Genomic DNA, 22,799 nt, shown 5'->3' with positions numbered 1-22,799 from the left:
ATTTCAACCCAACAGGAGCCAGTCTGCAGTCTGGAAGAGTTGATGGTGGGAACCCAGTCACTGCAAAATGTGCATTTTGTGGGCTTACATCACAGCATCCCAGCCTAGTCTGAGAACACCATGTGTCCTCCTGGAGCAAGTTCCTGATTTCATTTCTTGTAGAAGAAACCAGACTGAGCACTGTGAGAGCATTCTGCAACACAAAACAACTGTTGTCAGTGGGGATGAGGAAGGGATTCAGCTCAAGAACACCCTCCTGATAAAAATGAAAAATTTCTGCATATAGTCTTTGCTACCTCAATACATGTTGTTCAAACAGATTGCTCCACGAGTAGCAAACTGCCAGGACAAGCTGAAAATATCAGCTTATGCCTAAATTATCCTACACTGGAGATTAAGTGTTATATCCACAAACATGTTGATGTTCCTCATTCAATTCACAGCCAAGGGCCTTCACAGAGCATGGGGACTTCACTGCTATGGGGAGTTGTAGAGAAGCACCTCAGCCTTTTTATCCAGTCAGTGAGCTGAGACGGATTAGGCAAAACAGAGAGACAGGACTGATTAGAAATGTAAGTCCTTATATCAGCAGATAAAAGAAGAAGCCATTGGACATAGGTTCTCTCCAGTCTGCCTGAGCACCTCTGCATAAAGGCAGAACCACAACTTCTATTTTGCTGTACTTCAAAGCCAGCTGCTGCTGGATTAATGTGGGACTCAGTATGTGGGTGTTGTTCCCTGTGCCCTGGGAAGCCTCCATGAGCTCTAGCACTTGGTCTGTGCACTGGGCTGTGGATTTGCAGATCCCAAAAGGACTTAGGAATAAAGTGAGATCCAAAACATAAGCCTCTATATACTGTTGTTCAGTACAGGGGGAAAAAACAAAACAAAAAACCTTGATTTAATAAGCTCCAAAAGAGTTTAAGGGCTCCTAGTATTAGACATGCATATTCAGGAGCACAAGACTCCAGCATCACTGAAGAGCTTTTAGAAGCTGAGATAGGTATTCACTGGATTTTTTAATAAATTAAAGCACTCGGGTATACCATAACTTAAATTATTTTTCTGCCCAGGATATAATTTTAATGTCTGTACCCTTCTTATTTCTGCCTTAATCATGGTTTGCAAAGACTTTAAAAAGGCCACTTGACATTTTACATGCATAAATCTTATCCACAACCTGTTGAGCAAACATGAGATGTTTTTGATGAGAAGCAAAAAAAGGGGGGGAAAAGCCAGTTTTCAGATCTCTTGGACTCTCTCAGTATCAGACAGCATCTATCCAATGTAGTTTTATCTAAATGAGAATACATTGATGTAAAATTGGGTAAAACTTCACATTCCAAACTGCAGGGAGTATACAGTAATGCAATAGCAGCTATGTTTTCATGGGTTATTTTAAACTTAAATTCAATTTTAAACTAAATTTGAACTAAGAACATTAAGCTCCTTTTCTAGTCTATTTTTTAAATTGTCTAACTAATATTATATAAACGAACAACTTGAAACATCCTGTAATCATGCTGCAAAATTAATTTGTTTACAGATCATTCAGTAATAAAGACTGAACTTCAGCCATGGTAAAAATAACAATTAATTGACTCTTATTTTGAGTCACATGGTAGCTTATGGAGGAAATTATATGTTTGTGTGACTGATAATAATGAATAATACACAAAGGAATTCATGCAATTATATGTCTAGTGTCCTGTACAAAGAACCAGTGAAGGCACAAGATCCTTGTGTTAGAAAAGCTACCTAAAATGCCATCTGCAGTTGCCAAATGCTGGGGAAAAATATTATTGCAGCCAGAAACTCCAAAAACAAACCTACTGATCTGAGCTAGCCCTGAAGCATGAGTGCAAAAGTGAAACAAACCAGACATTGCTTGTTGGAAGCACATGTATTTTTAAGCCGATATCGATACAATTGTCCAACTTTGGAGAATTAAATTAAGATGGGATCACTTTGTGAACGCTCTTCCAGTCCCAGCTAGACATGCAAAGAATCCAACTGCAATATATTGTATTGCTCTTCTTTCCCCACCTCAGACCTGTCCAGGCTCTGGCTACTTATTCCAACCTATCCATCTTGAACCAGATAGCTGACCTGGCTGCAAACTTATTTTCTCCACATACATACAGAGGTTAGTCTGCAGCTGTTCAGTGATTTTTTTTCACAATCTAAATCACCCTGTCCCCAAACACTAATTTCAGTATTATTTTCTAACACCTTCTGTCCTTCCTAGATCTAATGATGGAGCCCCACAACTACTAATCTGACAATAAACTGGCAATTTGAAGCCACCACAAGATAGACAAACACTGGCTAATCAGTGAAAAGGGAAACATTTAATTCAGAGCAGTTGATGCTAGAGGCCTCAGGCTGTCTCTCCGACCACCATACTGTTCATTTTGGCACTGAATGGAAAAAGGTCCAGGCTTCTCTCTCTCAATAAAGGCAATCGAGAGTTACATCACAAAGGCTCAAGGGAAGAAGGCTACACAATTTCAAGCTATGTTTTGAAGATCTTGTTTGCTATAACAAAGGTTGGACACAGAAGTGTTCCCACTCTGCTCCCAATATTCTTCACAAAACGTCAAAGACAAGTCCACCGGATTCTGACTGAGGTAATCCTTAACCTAGAATCTTCTGGAAGTTTGAAAGATGTACAAAAGATGGGATCAGCCTACTATAAAAACTTTAATGTTTCAGGTACACTTTTCCTTAAATATCTACTGCTGGCCTAGAAGGTGGAATGGGATTCACTCAGCCTTTGACAGGCTGAGGTGACAGGCCAGATGGTGAAACTTAAATTTTCATATTCTTGTCTCTGTCAAATGCTGCTTAATGACCAGAGTCATGAAAATATAAAACCAAGTTGGTGACACAGGCTGAAAAGAGATCTCCCTTGTCTCCATTTCTCCTGCCATGCATAGTGAATATTAGGGATTGTTTCTTAAAACAGGAATTTGGGAAGAAGCTACAATAAGTTTTAGAGCTAAAAGAACATCCTGGGATGAGAACAGGGTATTTTATTAGAACCAGGTAAATTATATTAAACAATAAAGAACTATTGAATAATTTTAAAAAGCATGCTACACAAAGTACAAGGTAGGATAGGATATGTAAATAAAGATCTTGTTTATCAGCATAAAAGGATTCCTCTGGGGAATCAAGAAAATATCATACAGGAAAAGAAAAATTGGGGAGGGTTTTCTTTAAAAGCTTTCAGTAAAATTCAGCAACAGAAGGATTATTAAAGGACTGACTATAATTTTAAGATTAACAGCTTGGACATTAGAATTAAAAATGACTGGGAAGATGAAAGAACAGCAAGAGTGAGTGTTCTATATAACAAATGAAAAATAGACACAATAAAGGCAGGATTGCCCAATACAGAGGGACCCATGGCAGCTGGCAAAGAAAAACAAAAACCAGGGGTCATAAAAGATGCAGACCACATGAGAGCAGTTGGGCTGTAAACTCATGAGCAAAGAGGCAAAGTTGCAGGTTTAAACCTGCAGCAAGCTGTGCAGCAGCAGCTGTGTGCACACTTGCAAGCTGTGCTTTGGGAAGCCTGAGAATACAGCAGGTTGTACCTTGAAAAATGGGTGAGAAAATTGTCCTCAATTCACCCAGGGAAGCCTTCTTATGGTTTGGGGAAGGGCTAAGCTGCTTTTTACGTCCATCTTTTTTAAAAGGTTTATTTTCCCACCAGGCCCAGTTGATGCAGGTGTGGCTGGACAGCTGCTAAAAGGCTGAATGCAGCATTAGCTGAATGCAGCTGGTTTAGGAAACTCACTGTAAGCTTGGAAAGGTTGTGGTGCCATGGAAAGATTTGCGTGCCCTTCCCCCACTGTGGTCAATGAAAATGTGCAGCTGAGGAGCAACAGAGCTTCAGTCTCCATCCTCACAGAAGACAGACCATTCAGCTGCATGTGGAAGAATATGAAGCGATGTCAGTGTAGTGACAGACCACCAGTATGTCCTGAACTCACATTAATTGATTTTAATCAGTTTGCTCCTTTCAGAAAAGACATACAAAACATGCAGCATTCATGCAAACCGGGTGGTGTCCCTGTCCTCCAGGAACAGCAATTCTTGCATGATTTCCAGCATTTGCTGCAACTGTTCTCATGTCACTGCCCACAGCTGCAGCCAGCCAAGGCCCATAAACCAATGAACCCCACAAACTGGAGATCACCTGTACAGGGGCCTGCAGCAGGACCCAGATCTGGATCACATACCTCCTGTAAGAAAGGAAGAGCAAGATAGGATGCAGAAAGGTTGTCCTAGAAGCATGTCCTGCCTGCTGGACCACACTTGAGAGACAAGAAAATACCACATTCACAACACCTGCTTGAGTGTGGTTCTGCACTTAGATTGAACAAGCCTTTCCCAACTCACATATCAAATTGAATAAACAGTGGGGGAAGAATTCATCTTCCCAGAAGTCAGATGAGCCCTTCTAACCGCTGGTATTAAGAACAGACCACCCTACCTTACTGGCTTTCATCCAACAGGTAACCAGTTACAAAAGCAAGCAGCTCTGCTGGGATAGACAGAGAGTTGCCCTGTTCAGAGGGTGCCATAGCAGAGCTGTCAGCATGTTTGTCTCCAACAGCTGGACATGGTTACCGAACCTCCATTCCCATGACCACAAAAAAGTCTGCAGCCAGGTCTAACACAAGGTCCAACTGTCCCCCACATGATCCCATGGGAGAGTAGTCAGCAGCACATTTGGGGATGCTCTCAGCATGGTTTAAGTTTCATTTTTCCAGACTTAGAGATTTGGAAGATGGTTTTTCCTGATATCAACCATGGACCCCTTTTCCTACCTAAAAAATCCACTCTGCTAAAAAATCCACTTGTTTTTTATTTCATTTTAATCAGCAGCCAGGAAAATTCAAAGCAAATATTTTTTCTTTTAATCAAGTTTCTAATCAGCTTTCCTAAACTGCTCCCCCACCATCCCATCCCTGCTAATAGTCACATTACCAGCCCCTCATTTTTTATTTTTTCCCTTGTATCCAAACTGCATTTTCCCTTATTCACTCTTCCACTCAGCCAGGAGACCTCTGTGGTAACAATTCCCAGCTCTCCAAAATCACTTTTTGTAACTTGTTCTCAGATTGCTTGCACCAAGGGGAGGGAATCTGTGCCTAAGGCTCCCCTCCTGCCCTGCTCCTTCACCAGCACACCAAGGTGCTCCAGGTCCCTCCTTCCCAAACCCACTCCTCTCCAGTTCCCACCACCAGCACCTTCCCACTTGTCACCTTTTCTGCCGCACAGACTAAACTATTCAACTTCTTTTAAACTGAGTCTGGTAAACGTTCCAGTCCCAAGCAAAGCAAAACAAACTTTTCCTCCTCCTAAGAGTTGGAGGGGTTTAAATAGCTCATTTGGCAGCTCCAGCCGAGAGCTGGGATGGGAAAACAATGGGAGGAGCAGGGTGAAGGGGGGCAGCAACCTCCCGTGGAGGAGGGTGAGAACGCACAGCTGGGGGAGGCAGAAAAAAGGTGGAAAGCTCTCCAGCCCTGCCGAGGAAATGCAAGGGAGAATTGCAGGTGTATCTTACAGGCTGAGTGAAATAAGTTAAATTCTATTAGTGGGTAGGTCAATTTAAATTAAGAGTGGAGTGCTAAAGAAAACAATGCAACAGCAAGTGAATAGAGGGTAAGTGTTTTCATGGAGTGATGGTTCATATGGTACGTTGTTTTCTGGTAGGAAAAGAGGGGGGAGTTTTTATTTTGAGCGTGCTTTTGGTTTGAGTAGCTAGATGCTTCATATGGGTAAATAGGAGATAAAATGTGTTCTTTTTATTTGTTCTTTTTTTACAATTTCTTCCAGTATTCTCCCCAATTTTAAGTCCTATAAAACTAGGAAAAGACAAAAGGAAAACACATATGCCCATATAAGAGTGGATGTTGACATTACTAACTGAATCTGAATGTTTTTTCACACAGGAAAAAATACAATTGGATAATCAAATCCTTATCAAATAAGAATAAATTTTAATGCAATTTTGTATCAGAATATTTTTCTTCTTTAATTTTGTTGCAAATTCTGAGCAGTGTGTTCTGCACTACAGTAAAACACTGTATTAACAGAAAAGAAATCAACCTAAAAAGCCTTCCAGATTTTTAGTAAATACAACACATGAAAATGTGATATATTAGATTAAAACTTATAGTGAGTTGCAGGACTGCAATTAGAGTTCCCTTGTATCAAAAGCTTTGTCATATAAGGGCAGGAGAACTGTGATTCTCACATCATTAGTATGCATAGTCACCCACAGGCAAAATTAGTGTAAGACAAAGAAGAATCTTCATAAAAGTAGTGAAAATGCTATTATAGACCCTCCCTGAGGTTCAAAGGCAAGTTTTGAAAGTAGCTACAGAACTTTTAGCCCAGGAAGTTTTACAGGTGGCCAGTTAGTCTGTATATGAGGAAGAAGGCTGCCAAACAAAGCAATAAAAGCCACCCTTGTTCTCTACCTGCAAACCTAAATCAGCCACCTGTATACAACCAGAAGAGCTGATTCCAACAAAATGCTTACTCTGCCGCGTGGCTAGAGGAACTCTGCTGCTCGAGATGCCCAAAGTTTTCCACTGCATGCTGCAGTGCCTCTCTCAAAGGGAGAAGAGCTTGCTGCCACTTGCCCCCTGCCACACAAAAAAAGGCAGCCCTTGCCCCCCGCAGCCCAATTGCTCCAATAAACAAGCGTTAATCATGCACATTATGCACAACATAATACGTGTGAGCTTGTCAGCAGGCAAACAGCTCCATCTCTGAATAAGAACCCTTTCCAAATTAGGAGGACCAAATTGCACAAGCAGACAGCTGTTTGCTGACCTACCTAAAACAATTTGGTGGTCTCAGCCCAGTTCCTCGCAGGCAGGTGTCTGCTTCACAGCAAAAATCAGCACCATTTGCGTTACTGACAAGCTGGCTAGCAAACTCAGCAGGCAAGCTGGGGCTGGCCTTGCCAGGGCTTTTCCACCCCCTTGGCTCCACGGCTGATCCCCCCAGGCAGGGGGGACAGACAGGGAATGCTTGGAATGACAGTCAGTCCCCAGCCAGAGGCCAAAAGGAGAGTGTGAATTTCCAGCCATCTCAGTCTAGCCCACAAGGAAAGCAACAGAAAGAGCAAGAACAGTGTGGATTAACACAATAAAAATCATCAAAAATGGATGGATTTTTAGAAGGAAAATCTAGGACATCGTGGCTTTTTTAGTGGGAACCTTGCTTTTCTGTGTCTTGAGATCCCATCCTGAACTCAGTGATGAGGGACTTGATTCTCCACAGCCCACTTACTTTCCATATCTTCCAGCAAAACATGACTAAGAAATAAAGATCATGGGCTTTTAAAAATTTTCTTTTCACTCATTGTTTGAGGATTTCATTATAGTGTAGAATAATAATGCACTTTTGTAGGGAATTTAGTCCAGTGCTTTATACCAATTCTGCCAACCTCATGCAGAAAGAACTTCTATATTTGTCAGAAGTCAATTACTTATCTCAGACAAGTAGAGGGATAGAACTAAGGTATCCTAAATGTCAGTGCATACTTTTAAGCCACCATTGTGAAAACTCAGACATTTTTCCATACCAAAGTTTAAGATGTCAGGCTTCAAAATTATCCAATTCTCCATTGTCTACTTGTATCAAGTATCTTGGTGATGAATTTCAGAAGTTTCTCTTTTCCTTCCAGTTTAGGACCGAGCACCAAAAAGAAATAACACTGATATGTCTGGAGTAGATTCTCCACTCTTGGTCTTTTTGCTGCCTGAAAAGAGCATCAGGACCACTGACACCCCAAAATCATAGAATGGCTTGGGTACCTCGTCCTGAGATTCAGTGTCTAAGGAGGCAATTCTGCAGGCATTAACATAAAATTGAAGTTACTTGTTTGAATGCTGTTGTGTGGGGTCAACTGGTGTCACTGCCACCTTCACTTGCTCCAGAAACTCTCGAATTTGAATGTCAGGAGCTTTTGTGATGGATGCATCTGTAAATAATTAGCACTGCTTTGTTGAACACTAATTGTGCAGCTGTGCTGGATGAAGTCTCAGAATAGATGTTACAAACTAAAAGGACCACATTTTTTTCTTACTCCAGACTAATCCCAGATCACCAGAGCTGTGAAATCAGAGTATGGCATGGCCTCAAGGACCAAATTCACCTCTGGGTGAATTTATGAGTTGTGTGTTCATAAATCAGCCTCGCAGGCTGAAAAGCTGCTGTTTGTCAGGAACAGTGATGATAACTGGTAGTCTCCTTATCCAGCCTTGGATTTGCCATGTGGCTTACCAAGAAAAAAAACCAAGTAGGGGAATGGATAGAAGTCACACAAAGTTCACTCAAACAGCAAAAGTATTGTTTTGAGTTTCTCTTCTACAAAAGAGTATACCTGTGGATTCCATTGCAATGCTCCTTACTCTTTCAACACTGGGATTTTATGATGCTGTACACAAATAGATCATCTCCTTCAATTTATATCTCATTATGTAAGAAAGAACCCTCACTACGTTGAGAGGTGGGAGAGGACATTTGCTACTCTCATAACACTCTCTCTGCACCTGGTTCTGAGATTTTCCAACTTCCAACCCCTCCAGCTGCCCTATCAATATCAGTTCTCAATTGTATTCTTGTGTCCTTCTTCCTTCATCCGTCTTAGTATTGATCCTCAATTACTCTCCAGTTTCCCAAAATGTCAACCACATACATTTACAACACCAGTGCTTCCCCTGTATTCCTCCTCAGAACAGCCCCTGCACACGAAGCTGCGGGCATTGAGCCACTATTTTTCTTTCATTCTCTAATCTCAACTCCCTCTAACATGCAATCATGTTTTCAAACTACATGGATCATTTTGGCTTCTGAACTAGGAAACCAAAGAACCAAATCAGCCTCCTACTTCAGCTTCCTGAGACTGGCTTCTGACTTCCTTCCTGACAAATGTCCAAACATAAAGCACTCAAGGAATTTCAAAGGAGTTTTTAATGTTCTAAATACCCTTCCAAACTTCTTTTTGCTGAAAAGACTATAAATTCATGAACATGTTAGCCATCCCATGGCTTCATTTGTCAGTGAATAGTTATTTGTGAAAGCAAATCCCAGTATCATGTACTGTTCATTACTGTGACTCCTCTACTTCCTCCTGCACTTACCAGCAATTTCACATCCTCAGCATTGGATTTCCCTCAAATTTGCAAGCACGCTTTCTCTTACTTCCCCACATTACACAGAGTAGCAGTTCTTGGAGCATCTCATCTGCTGTATCCCTCTATTTCTCCCTCAATCCATGAGATTCCCCTCCAGCTTTTATTGATTTTTTTCTTCATTGTTTTCCACTTTTCTTCAGGAAATTATCACCATATGCTTGCTCTATTGCAATTCTTTTTTCCCAAGTGGCATCTTCTTTTGGCCATTGTTGCAACCAGTATAGCTGGCTAGGACTGACTTTGTATGGCCTTTCTCAAGTTAATCTAAACTGAAAGTACAGCCTCAATCCCTGCATCTGTCTTCTTCCAGCCAATACAATATCCTAGCCAGGTGTTGTGGCATTCTGTCTGAAATATTTAATCTTTGTCCTAAATGTTACACAACTGGAACTGAATTCTTGGACTTGATTTCTTGACCATAGCATGACAATGCACAGATAAATGGCACTTTGGTTTATATCTCATTCAGGTTCTAATGATTTCATAGCCTGATCCTTGCAGCTTTCTTCTGACTGTACTAGATGCTTTCAGATTTGTGGAAAACTCTAAGTGAGATTACTGCTGAGATTATCATTTTGACTGTCATTCCCATGTGTTAACTTGCTGCTTCTATTTCTCCTGCCGCAAGAAACTTCATTCTTAGTCATGATTCTTTGACTTTCATTGGTTTCGGGGACCAAGATAATTTTCTTCTCTCAGCCTCGCTGCTTCACTCCTGTTTCCTTAATGATGCCAGTGAAAACAGTCTGAGGGCAATGGCTGGTTTCCCACCCGGTGCCTCGTTCTGCCCACTGGTGGCACAATGGCCTGATCAATGATATTGCCCCATTCTAATCCCTGCTCAAAATTGATTTATTTCATGGCACTCACTTTCAACAGTTCAATTTGTTCATATTAGAAGAATTGAAAGGAGTGCTGGGGGGGGGAGGTGGAAAAGTTAATCTTGTTTAACCAAGAAGTGGGGAAGGGGAGGCATCTCACATGAACCCATTGATGATTTCTGAGCTGAAGCCTCATGTATTTCCTTGTCTCAATTCATACATTTTTTTCAGACTGTGTTCCCATAAGAAGAGAGACCATGCTATACTCTACCCACAGGTAAATGCACAGCCAACAACCTGGCTGTATTTATTACAAACAGATGTGCCCACATGGGCACATAAAGAAAGAATGCTATGTCATTAAGACACCATTTTGACTCTGTGCTGGATACCCTGAACCTTCATATGGCCACAGCAGCTGATGGCTGTCACCCCAGCAGCAGTGCAGGCTGTGGAGTCTGGAGCAGGCACACCCTGGAGCCTTTCCACCTCTGGGGTTTGAGCCATGCCCGCTTACAGCCACCTGGAAAAAAATCAGAATAAATGCTGCTCCTGAGGATATCTAATGATGTAGCTCAGGCAGAGCTACATCAGCAGCAAGATGCTAACTGACATAAGGCAGAGAAGTTTGTTGGGGTTTAATTCAAAAGATCTTCTTTTAGTAATAAAGTCAGGAGCTGGAGGAGATAGCTGCATGAGTGACAAATAAGAAAGCAATGTTATACAAAACAAAAAAATCTTTGTAGTGAGAACTTGGGAGCAAGAAAAGTAAACAAGTCTGGAGCATGTATTTCAGTCAGAAAAACTTCCAAAGCAGAGGCATGCAATTTTCACCCATTCAGAATTTGGAAAAATGATATTAAATCCTAGTGGCCACAGTGTTCTAAATGGGCTTTATACATTCCTTCAAATCTGACTTAGTATTTATCCTTGTGAATTTTGTTTAAAGACATCCTTATGGGCCTGTGGGTTAGACCAGCTTCACACATTTTTATTCTGTAGTCAAATAAACGTCAGTCAGCTTTACCAGCTGCAACCATATAATTACCTGATTGTTGGCTGGACCAGTAACAATAAGTTGGGGTTGAGAAGTGCATTTACAGAGTGACTTGGGCTGGCAGATTTCTGCTGTAGCCATGCCCACAGCAGTCACAGCCCAGTTGCTGCTTTCCTTGAGACTTTTAACTAAGCACACATACCAAGGAGCTATTTTTCATAGAGCTGTCATTCAAGAAGTTGCTTCACCAGCACTCTTGGTTCCAAGTCATGACATCTACACAAAGCAGGAATACACTGCCATGTGGAAACATCACAAATGTATGCACAAATGATTGTTTCAGATATTTCTGCTTAAAATGTCCCATTTTGTGCATATTGTTGTGGAAACTGTGTTTGCAAATAAAACTTGTGCCTACTTCCCTGGAACATCCATCCCTTCATGGGACTGACTGTTGCATTTTAAAACACTTTTGAGACTAATAATGTTCAATAAAGCAATTATTTCTGCATGTTTTTGTGCTCTTCCCACACAGTACTGTATTATCTCAGTTCAAGACTAATCTTACCAGTATAAAGGCCAAAACAAAGCAGGTACTGAGTAACTTAAGTCTTGTCAATGTTTTTTTGTCACCAGGTCCCCAGTTTTCATTCAGCAGCGAACTCAAATTTCCCCAAATCTTCTTTTTACAGGGTAAAAGTTCTTTTTTTTCTTGCAGTGTACCTGCAGAAGCCCATTTTGCTCCTGTACCTTGCCAGATCCAACTCCACAGGGACTTGGCTTTCCAAACCTCATCTTTGCATGTTCAGACCATGTTTGTATATTCCTTCCAAATCACCTGTCATTTCTTTCAACTCTTCCTTACATTTAGCTTATAAGCTCAGCAGCTCCTTGTTCATTCATGCAAGCTTCCACTATTGCAAAAGATGAGGTCCAGCAGAGCATCTCCCTTCACTGGCTCCTTGATCATCAGTGTCTGGAAGTTATCACAAGTGCTGTATTATTGTGTCCTGCTGTGTCATCCCACCTGCAGATCTCAGGGTGATTTTCTTCCTCAGAAATACGACATTGCTCAAGCAAGTGCTATAGTCTGAACTACAGATTACTGTACGTGCATCTTTGAATGTTGTACATGAGGAGCCAGACTACACTATCCTTAATAGATATTTGGGATCACCAAATGCTGATGCTAATCATGTACACTACTAAACATGTAGAATGAAGTCATTTCCTTGCAATTGAAATTTCTCAACCATTTATATGTTAGAATATCTCAACCATTTTAATGTTCAACATGCATTTATACTCTTGTGTACTACAGAGTTGCTGGTACATCTCATGGTACTGCTGTGAGATCCTGGAGGAAAGGATGGCTGGGTTTGGTTGTGCTTTGTACAGATGGCAGAACACATAATAGAGCCATTGACTGCTACTGGATAATATAAATGGACTTCCCCAAAAGATTCCAACGCTGGTTTTGTCCCATTCTAAATTAATAGAAGTCTATTCTACTATGTGCCAAGATAGATCAGGTCCAGACAGTACTGGTTCACATCTGCATACTGAATAGCAGGGAAAACAAGCTGTATAATCAGTAATCTCCTACAAAAAGCATCCTTAACTTACGTCCTTAACTGAAAAATTCATTTCTTCTTTCCCTATTCATTACTTGAGGCTCTCTGAAGAACACACTGTAGAAATACATATTACAAATATTGATATTTTCTACGTGTAAATAATTCCATTATGCTGGGCAAGTAGCAACTCTTTACTGGCACCAGCATATAATGATGCTTGCACAAAATACTGAACTTAGTGTTGAGTTCTTCAGTTGCCAGACAAGGTCTCAGATCAATATGTGATATCTGTGGAACACATGCTACCTTACTAGAGATGCAACTAATTCCTATTCATTCATAAGTATCATATGTCTGGGAATGAAAACAGAAAATATCTAATGTCATTATGTAACAGACATGGCATAATCTGTGACATAATAAACAACAACGACAAAAAGCAACCAAGAAAAATCTCTCTGAATGCCTTCAACATGGTCCAGTATGTGAGGACCAGTAACTCACTACGAACTGCAAACTCTGGACACAGGAGGGGGGTCTGCTCTGCACTTTCTCCCACATGGCACTCTAAATTATGCATATGTGTGCATAAATCCATCAAAACTGAAGCTCAGATAAACAAAAAAAAAGTATTTCCCAATTGACCTATCCTGGTCAACATTTTGGTTTTTAAATGCCCTATTCTTTCCAAACAGAATTCTATGAAAACATCTCTGGCTGTAATTAGTAAGGAATTATTTCTAGACACACAGAAGCTAATTCAATGTATTCCTCATATTTAAAATAACTTTTCACATTTATAAAATTTCTCCCAAATAAGGTTTGAAAGTAGAGGTAAAATAGCATTAAATCTGCTTGATGAGAAGATATAAAATATTAAGAAGCATTCTTTTAAATGGTTACATAAATATGTATGGTTTTTGTTGGACTAATCTAGGACCTGATTCTGAAAAACAGCACCTTTAATCCTTCACAAACAAAACTCAAAAATATCTTACTGATATCAACCATGGGGACAAACCCTCTATAACAACCTGTGGCTTGTCTGCGGACCTTAATTAGTCAGAGAGATCATGATATAGAGCCTCTTCAAAGAGGATGAGAGTGGTAGTTCTCTATGGAGGAACAGAACAACCTTTTGTAGCAGGTAATTTAAGGAGCAGCAACAGGCTAATCCGCGGGGCAGAGCATGTGCTGCGGTTCTCAGCAGAACAGCAGGCCCCTAATGAGCTCCAGGAGTGGATAGCAGCTGGTAAACTCAGTGCTCAAGTAGGAGGCTCAGAGAGCCTTTATTTGATAACAAAAGGCTGCAAATTGCTCAAAGGCCTGAGCAGGCAATGAGAACATGTTCATATGGTCAGCCAATATACAAATTTCCAAAACAAATATTACAATCTATGGGTTTTCATTGCAGTAGGACGCAGTGGAGTTTCTGAGGGCCAGGCATTTCAGAAATAAGTCATACATCGAGTTCTTGCTAAATTGAGACCCCCCAGAAATTAAACCAGCTTTGCCCTCTGTATTGCAGCAACTCGGCTACATATATACATCTATGTGTTTGCATTTTCAGCTTAAGATAATCTCAGGTGAGCTAGGAATAGAGTTAATAAATCAAAAAATATTTTACTGCAAATACTATTTTAGTGTGTATATTCCACTGCCACTTGAGTCTAAGAATTCTTGAAATGTAACAGATGGAGAAAGATAAACTATTTATCAATTACAGGATTTTGACAAATGATATCATAAACCATAAGTTCAGAGATCAACTGTTTAAACAAGGTCAGAAGCTGAAATTTACTCTTATTTTTTATGCATCTGGCCTTACCATTGTTTTCTATATAGCATTAGTATAATTCCATAGGTAGACAATTTTGTGGAAGTAGTAGTACATGGCTGACAAGGGACAAGTTGCTATTGCTCCCACAAAACCCCATGGAACTCAGCCCCCACCAGAAGATATTTTCTGTTATCACAGCAAATACTAAAGAAATGTGTTTATTATTTTCTGAAAACTGTGTAAACAGGAGCTAGAATCAAATGCTGATGAAAAAAAAAATAACAGCATGTGTTCCCTATCATTACAATAGAAGAATAACACAATTATAGGCAAGTAACTTAAAATAAGTTTCAATGAAACTCCAGTTAATACAGACAAATGTACTCGAGGAAATTTGGTTGGGATTTTGTGTTAGAATCACAAGGGTGCAAAAACAAGTCTTCAATATTTCTTAATATCAATAACTATTAATAACATTAATCTGCAATTTAAAAATACAGTAAGTTTTTACCTAAAATTTTGCTTCTTCCTTGGGGTGTGAGATTGAAAACATCAAACATGGACTCAGATATTTTATTGCATTATTCCTAGTAATTAAAATCCAAAAAGCACCATATTTCATCAGGTTTGGAGAAGGAGATCCAGCAACTGGCAAGTCATCCATTAAGTATAATATAGGAACCTCAGGAAATCAATTTCTCCATTAAATTCTCCACAGTGATTATAGCATCTTCTCCCAGCCACGTAAGTTACATTAACCATTTTTTCATTTACCTGGGGATAATGGTAAATAGAATATTTTTCTAATATTCTTCTTCGCTCAAATGATGAAGCTGTGGAGTGCAGCACTATTCATAAGTGAGATATAGAATTCTCAAAAGTAGGAGTCCCCTAGCTCTGCCACAGACATGAGGACAGTTTAAAAGCTGCCAAGTTTAGAAGCTGCCCCCCAAAAGCAGTGAATAACCTTGGTCCCTGCACTCATCCTGAGCCGGCAGTTTCAGCCCTGGACGCTGCAGTGTCACTGGGGAGTGGCAGCGGCACAGCAGGAGCAGAGCCTCTCTGCCCTCACCAGCATCGCTGCGTTGCCCCGTGCCCTTGGCTTGCAGCAGGCTCAGGGGCCAGGGAGGCATCCCCAGAAGCTCCCCAAAAGACAAGGCAGGCTGCTCTCTGTCCTGCTCCTTTTCACTCAGGAGGTGCCTGCTCTCCACGGATTTTGGCAGGTGCCATTTAGGATGAACACAGTAAAGGAGTAAGTGTACACCAAACAGAAATATTTTACATCTATGTGACAAACGTGGTTGTTGGGTTGGTTTCTCTTAAGTAGAATCTGCTGGGCAGAAATACAACATAATAGAGTATTTTACAATCATACTGGTGTAAGAAAAGGAACCCCAAGGCAGAAGATAATTTAATTAACTCTATTGCAGGAAATTATGATTATCAGAACTCATTGAAGTTAGACCAGTGTGTAATCATCTACAGCTTTCAGAAAATACATGCTGCTTTAACTTTGATGAACTTGACTCAATAGCACACCGTCTGAATAGATTCTCATTTGTGAGCATTCATTATGTATTCAAAGAGCTTTGGTACAAAATAAATTCTCAGGACTGTAGAACCAGACCCCTGCTAGACTTGTAATAATGTTGTCACAAAAGCAAGATGTTTGTCATGTTTTCCTCCTTATAGCTACTTTTTAAAGCGGAGACTGGAAAGATTTTATATCATCTTTAACAACAACAAGTGCTGAGCAATGGATAAATTTGAAAAACAAATATCCAAGAATCTATGGATACAAAAAAAAAATATCATTTGGGACATGTCTTTGTTACTTGGTGAATTTCAAAGCCTAAGACTAGGCCTCTAAAAAGGCAAAGAAAACATTAACTTGACAGGTTACATTAACATCCACTCACAAATATTGGTAGCCCAATTTGAAATGAAAAGCTGACCCATGAAGCCCCTTCAGTAGACAGGATATATGTAAATATCTATGCATGATCCTGCAGCATGAAATAAATAAATACAGATTTTGCTGCAGATTACACAGGGGTGAAATTTAAGTCTTTAAAAAGTGCATTATGTAGATTAAATAGGATAAAAAAATATAAAATTTAAAAAATTAGGGATAAAAAATCTTGGTTAAAACCCTTATTAACAATTATTATTTTGGGTGTCTGGGACATAAAATGCCAAGAACTGTACTGTAACATAGATTTTTTTTTTTTTACACAAGATAAATAAAAAAATAGAAGTTAGTTTGTTTTAGTTTAATTGTTGAGACAATGTAAGCAGAATTTGGCTCAAAAAAACTGAATGGGAAAAATGAGAAGCAAAATCAACAGATTTTTAAATTAATACACGTTTCTGAATATTCTGTCAGTATGAATATAAGTTTTTGCAATTTAAATGATGTAAGAAAACATGTATCACACCTGTTATTACAGTGTTTAAAGTTATATGGTAGATTATTTCATGGTTATAAATATGCACTCTTTATGAAAAATTGTCATGCAATTGTTCTATAGGCAAGCATAACTCCACAAATGAACTGTGAGCTTTATTTTCATAATGCTGCACACGAAAGTAATTTCAACTACCTCACACTCAAAACCTACCAAAAGGCTACAAAAATCTTGAAATATGCTAAGGGTGAAAAAAAAAGAAGAAAGAGAAGTCCAAGATTATTTTGGTCTTTTAATAATGCATTTATCAGCTTCATTGTTTTTTGTCAATAGTCTGTAGTTCTGACAGACAGCTTGTAGCACTGGATGGGGATAGGAAAATAATGCAAAGAGAATGGCTTCCTGGAGGAAAGTTTGAAATGGGACCAATTGCCAAAAAGAGAGTCCAGGTCTGAATAAAAGTGTAGAAACCTGGCCTTATTGACATTAATGGCATACTCCCAATTATTTTAATATGGCAGGATTTCAACGCTGGCGAGAGGGAGCAATCACCATCAATGCAAGGAAAGAGAATTGACTACTTGTTTTATCCCTTATCTTTTTTTAAAAGAGAAAGTGTTATCTGTTCCTTGTGGGGTCTCCTCAGCACTGCTGCTTTTTGCTAGTCTTGAAAAGTAGGAAAAACATTGTGCACTTTCTGGGGTTATTTTTCTTTTCCAAAACCTTTCTCCGAGGGCGCTACTGAGACCACAAGGCCTGCAGCAGACCTCCGATGATCTCATGTGCTTCTTTTGCCTTTTCAATCGATAAACCAGTTTCAGATCATCTGATGTCAAGAGAAAGCAGCTTTTTTTGTTTGGTTGGTTGGCTTTGCTGGAGGCTAGACCCGAGGACCTGGCTGTGTAAGAGCCTCTTGCGCACAGGAGGAGCCTCTCAGGCCTGCTGTGGCACCGGCATCTGCTTTGTGCGCGGGGATGTGCAGGGAAGCTTAAGTAAGTGTGGGAAAACAGCAACTGCAGATCAGGATTTGCCATAAGGCAAGACCTAACACGTAGCTCTTTCTGGTTCATCACAAACAGATGGAAAAAACACATAATAGACTCCAGTTAAAAGTCCTCTGTTCTATTATCTTTCTTATGAATATACCACTGAGAAATTAGCAAAGTTGTTCGAGAGCACAAGAACACTCACAGAGAAAGTAGCTACATAATTGCAGAGCCTTTTTTGTGTGAACATTTTTCACACAGCTATGGGAGACAGAATAATTACAGAATATGTGTCCAGCGCAGTTCACAACGAACACGGGCATTTTTACAGCCCACAATTTTTTAGCAATGGGCAATCTTTAGAGGACAAAGGAAAATTAGGCTTGTCACACTCACAAACCAAGGCATCATATGCTGAACAGGGGGAGGTCCTTCTGCAGCAAAGAGCCCCCTTCTCCTTCCTTTTTTTCCCCATGTGACCTTAAAGGGTGGTGGGAAGAGAGCTAAACAGCAGGAAGAGATTCTGTCTGTACCTGTGGCTGCCCAGTTGCAGCTCAGGTAAAGCCCCTCCAGATACAGGGAATGGTATATAATGGTATATATAATTCATACCGGCTGGGATTTTCCCTTGTGCCTGTTTCAGCACAGTTTCATTTGCTGAGTTTGATAGGAAATCCTTGGAGTTAAAATCTCCCAAAGGCATTGCATGCTGGCAGCCTTTTCTGGCGGGGGGGAGGTTTGGGTGAGAGGGAGCAGAGTCTTCCCTACTGTAAGTCAGGCAGGGTGGATGGGTTTGCTGGTTTGTTCCCTGTGTGATACCCTAGCATTTCAATAGGCTGAGAAGTGTCAGCCAAGAAATAGGTTCCAAGAAGCTGGAATGTAACCAGGGTCCCCCAAAAACACAGATTACATAGAGGAGGCAAGTCTCCTATAGTATAGAGCTAGAATTTACAGGGAGACTCAAAATTAATTAAAATAATAGAGGGACTTTAAATTGCAGAATGCAATTAGACACTTTAGCATGGTTTTATGTCCTCTAACCTGAAACCTCTACACTCTAAACATCCACATCCCAATCAATCATCCAAACAGAATAACCCACCCATCAATTACAAAGGAAGCCTATTACAACTACATCAGGGATAGGTGCCTATATATGACAAATGTACCTGTATCACCTGGCAGGTGACCTCCACATACTGCCACAAGGAGGATGAGCTCTGGCAAAAGTCTTCACCCATTCCCTGTGAATGTTAACCAGCCTGTTGGTTGTGCACAGAAGTATCTCCCCTTTCCTTGCTTGCAGAAGGACCAGGCATAGCCTGTCTCTCTGGTGGTGACACGCAGGAGTCCTCCATGGCACTGTCTAACAGGAACCTTTTCTTCAGATGTCTAAAACTGAGTATGCCAAGCCACTGTGGACTTCCTCAGACTGCCTGGTATGACACTTTACACACATATTAAAAGCACATACTTAGACTATGTTGGAAATTAGAGTATTAATTCACTTTCTCCTAGACATACCCTGCCTTCAGATTAGCATCCTACACACTGCTTCATACTTGATTCCCCCAGGTGTGCTCCACAAGGCCCCAGGTGTGGATGGAAGACGCATTCACTCCTAAGAAAATCCTGTGTTGCATTCTGTATCCCTAGCACACATCTAAATCAGCAATCAAGTTAAAGGATTTGCCCTCATTTTGTCTTTCCTTGTTTATTTGGAGAAATCAAACATGCATCAGTGCTTACACACACACAGATGAAGAGCCTCAGTGTCCCTCCTCTTGTATCCACCTGCAGCCAGATTAACTGTTTTGTTGCCAGTGAAGTTACTATCACTGCATATGAGTGGGAACGAGAATTTGGCCCATTCTCACATTCTCAGAGTCTTAGTAAAAATAATTCTCATTCACAGACAAGCCAGCCTCCAGTGGCAGTCAGAGAGGAGCAGAGATGTTTGTCTGCCTGGCCTGGTGTCTAGCAAGAGAACACAGACAAAACAAAAGTTACAGTTTGATGCCACACAGCAACTGTTCACTTATTCCCCTTCATGCTTATTGTACTGCACTGGAAGCGATTAAAGCAAACCTGCCATGGGAGTGCTGCAGTTGTGCTGTAACTCCCTGCCAAGTGGTGGAAGTAACAGCACTGGCTGAGCCATCTACTGCTGAGCCACAGAAAGGGCAGTCTTTGGCACGCTTCTGCCTGAGGAAAGGCCCAGCAAGCAGATGGAGAGATGGGCTGAGGCTCCGACTCGCTGTTGGCCAGCACTGCGGCAGCAGCCTCATTCAGCGTGGTGTCCAGCTGCTGGCAAGAGCTTCAGAAAGTCACTCTACAACTCAGTCAAGTCACCACCACAGGAGTTAACCTCCCATGGCTCAAGAAAGTTAGAGAAGGAGGATAGTAAGATAACACTGAGTATTTAATAGCAGGCAAAGCCCCCCCCAAAAAAATACCAGGTGAAAGAAGGGAAAATAACAACTTCAAGAGTCTGATTCTACAGGCAAATGAGAAAAACTCAAAAAAAATGGATTGAAAACAGCTTTCATCCCAACATCCAAGGACAGACCATCCATGAGGCTAACAGAAGGACAGTTGTGCTTTCAGCCATCCATTGCCCTGGAGCACAGGCACAGCTGGCAGCACGGGCACAGCTGGCAGCACGGGCACAGCTGGCCTTCCAGCCCAGGCACACCCAGCACAGCTGGCTGGCAATAATGCCACCCTGCCAAATGGGAGTCTCACATTCTGCACTCCCTGAGCTCTGCCCATTGTCCTCCCACCAAGATAATCATTTGTGCGAGCATCAAAGCTGGCAAGTCTCCCACAGAGCAGTGTCCCATGGTTGCCATCTTCCAAAGATACCAAAAAAGAAAACATCTTTTGTGGAAGTAGGTGGTAGGCTTTTTTTTGCCATTATGAATTCTTCAGAGGAAACAAAAATCTAAGTCATTAATTTCTCACAAATACCAGCACCATTTTATAACTTTAATATATGACAATAATTCCAGATTCTGGCTGCTATTGTCATTACATCTAAATGTACAACCTTAGCTCATTTCATTACTGCTTGAAGAATATCCACAGTCATAATCTCATGTTTATTAATTTTTTTTCGTAACTTACACATCTACACAATTTATCCGGTCTTGATCTTTGGATATTAATTCTATATTAGTGTAAAACAAATTAGCTTTTAGTTATCAACACTTCAAATTATTGCTGTGGGTTTTCAAAGAATTGAAAGAAAAATTGCAAGACCATCTACAAGAAAAAGCTTTAGTCTTGTGGCACACTTCTTTATGGTCATGCAAGAGACTCATGGTATGTTCTGATTTCTGATATTTCCTCTTAATATTCTTCAATATAATTGCATGCAGTTACAAAGAGGGGACATCAAGAGAAACTGCTTGAAATAATACAAATTAAAACTCTAAAAATTCTGATCAAGGAAAAAAATTGCCAGCTGATCCTACAACTGCTGAATTTCCTTAAACCTTTGTCTCCCAAGAGACTGATAGAACCTAATGAAAATAAATTATATGTTGGTCTGATTAAGCTGCAGTTATTAACTGAAATATCATTTATTAGAAAATAATCTAGCTTCTACTGAGCAGCTATACTTGTTTCAGCAGGTGATAAATGAAATTGATTCTAAGACATAATCTTCTTTCTAAGGTATTCCACATCCAGTACGCTAATTTCTAAATACAGACTAATGTTTGTATTTGCCTGCATGCTCTTTTTGACTTAATAGAAGGTCACCAAGGGATCTAAAGAATCACCCTTTCTATTTGTCCTTTTACTTCTGCCTGTGAGGCAAATAAATGAAGAAAGACCCTGAACTTGGCTGGCAAGTTTTCTAACATGCAAGGTGGAACAGAGACACATTGGTACAGAGGTATGCATGGGAAAATTCTGCTTTATAGAGGCTCAAGATGCTCTTATTTTATTTTCATTTTCATTTTTCTTCTAAATGTGCTATTGAAATTCATTTGTAAGCACAAGACAAGCTTTTTGGTATGTATAGAAAGTGTAACTGAAAAAATGAATAATGTTCAAATCACCATCCTTCCCATAAAGTCAAGCACCAGCTTCTTTGAGCAATTCACAAATTAGCAGAAAACCACCAGTGACAGCAAACTACACAAACACAGCTGCACACAGGCCTGTGTATAGCTAAATTTCACAGTAAAATATGTTCCAAATCTCTTCTTGCACAGCAAGAATGTAAATTTGCAGTATCCAGTCACTGAATTTCCAAGCACCAAGAGAGAGCTCTGTGCTATCAGCAACACCACTCACAAGTTTTATTTGTATGACTGGAAAGAGGGTAATGTTCAATATGAGCATCAGACCCTTCTGCTTTTGGTAACATAATGTGACCACTGAAACCACACTAGGAATTAGTTAAATCTCTTTTTGAAACAAGTGAACCAGAAGTAACATCTGTGAACTTAAAGAATTTGTGTTCTTATCCAAGCATCTGACATTTAATCTTTTTCATTTTGCTTTGTTAGAAAATATTACCTATTCTGGAATGTCCTTCGCATATGAAGCCTCTTATGGCGGTTATAACTTAAAGAGGTCATCATTCATAACCTCTTTCTAACAACAGTCTACAATTCTACAATAGTCATTAAAAATTATTCTTCTTGTTGGTTTCATTGTGCTTTTCAGCCCCTCTTAGGTTAATAAACCCACATTTTGAGGAAACATTTTCTCACATTTTGTCACAATTATTCTGCTAGCATAATATTCCAGCAGGGAAGTAAAATGCAATCTTTTACTTTGGTTTTTGGTGTTGTCACATTTAGATGTACCATCCTGGACCTACATCTTGACAACTTATTTTATGTAGAAGAAAATTTGTTTGGAATCGTGGTCTTAAACTTGCAGGTCCCTGGCACAGCCATGAAAAACATTCATCTTTGCTTATCAATAGCAGCTCTCCTCGCTGCAAAGGGAGCAATCCAAAGATATGTTTTGACTTATGCAGC

Source organism: Camarhynchus parvulus, chromosome 3 (assembly GCF_901933205.1).
Source record: "Camarhynchus parvulus chromosome 3, STF_HiC, whole genome shotgun sequence".
NCBI lineage: Eukaryota > Metazoa > Chordata > Aves > Passeriformes > Thraupidae > Camarhynchus > Camarhynchus parvulus.
The sequence above is the reverse complement of the archived record's forward strand: the minus strand, read 5'-3'. Positions refer to the sequence as shown.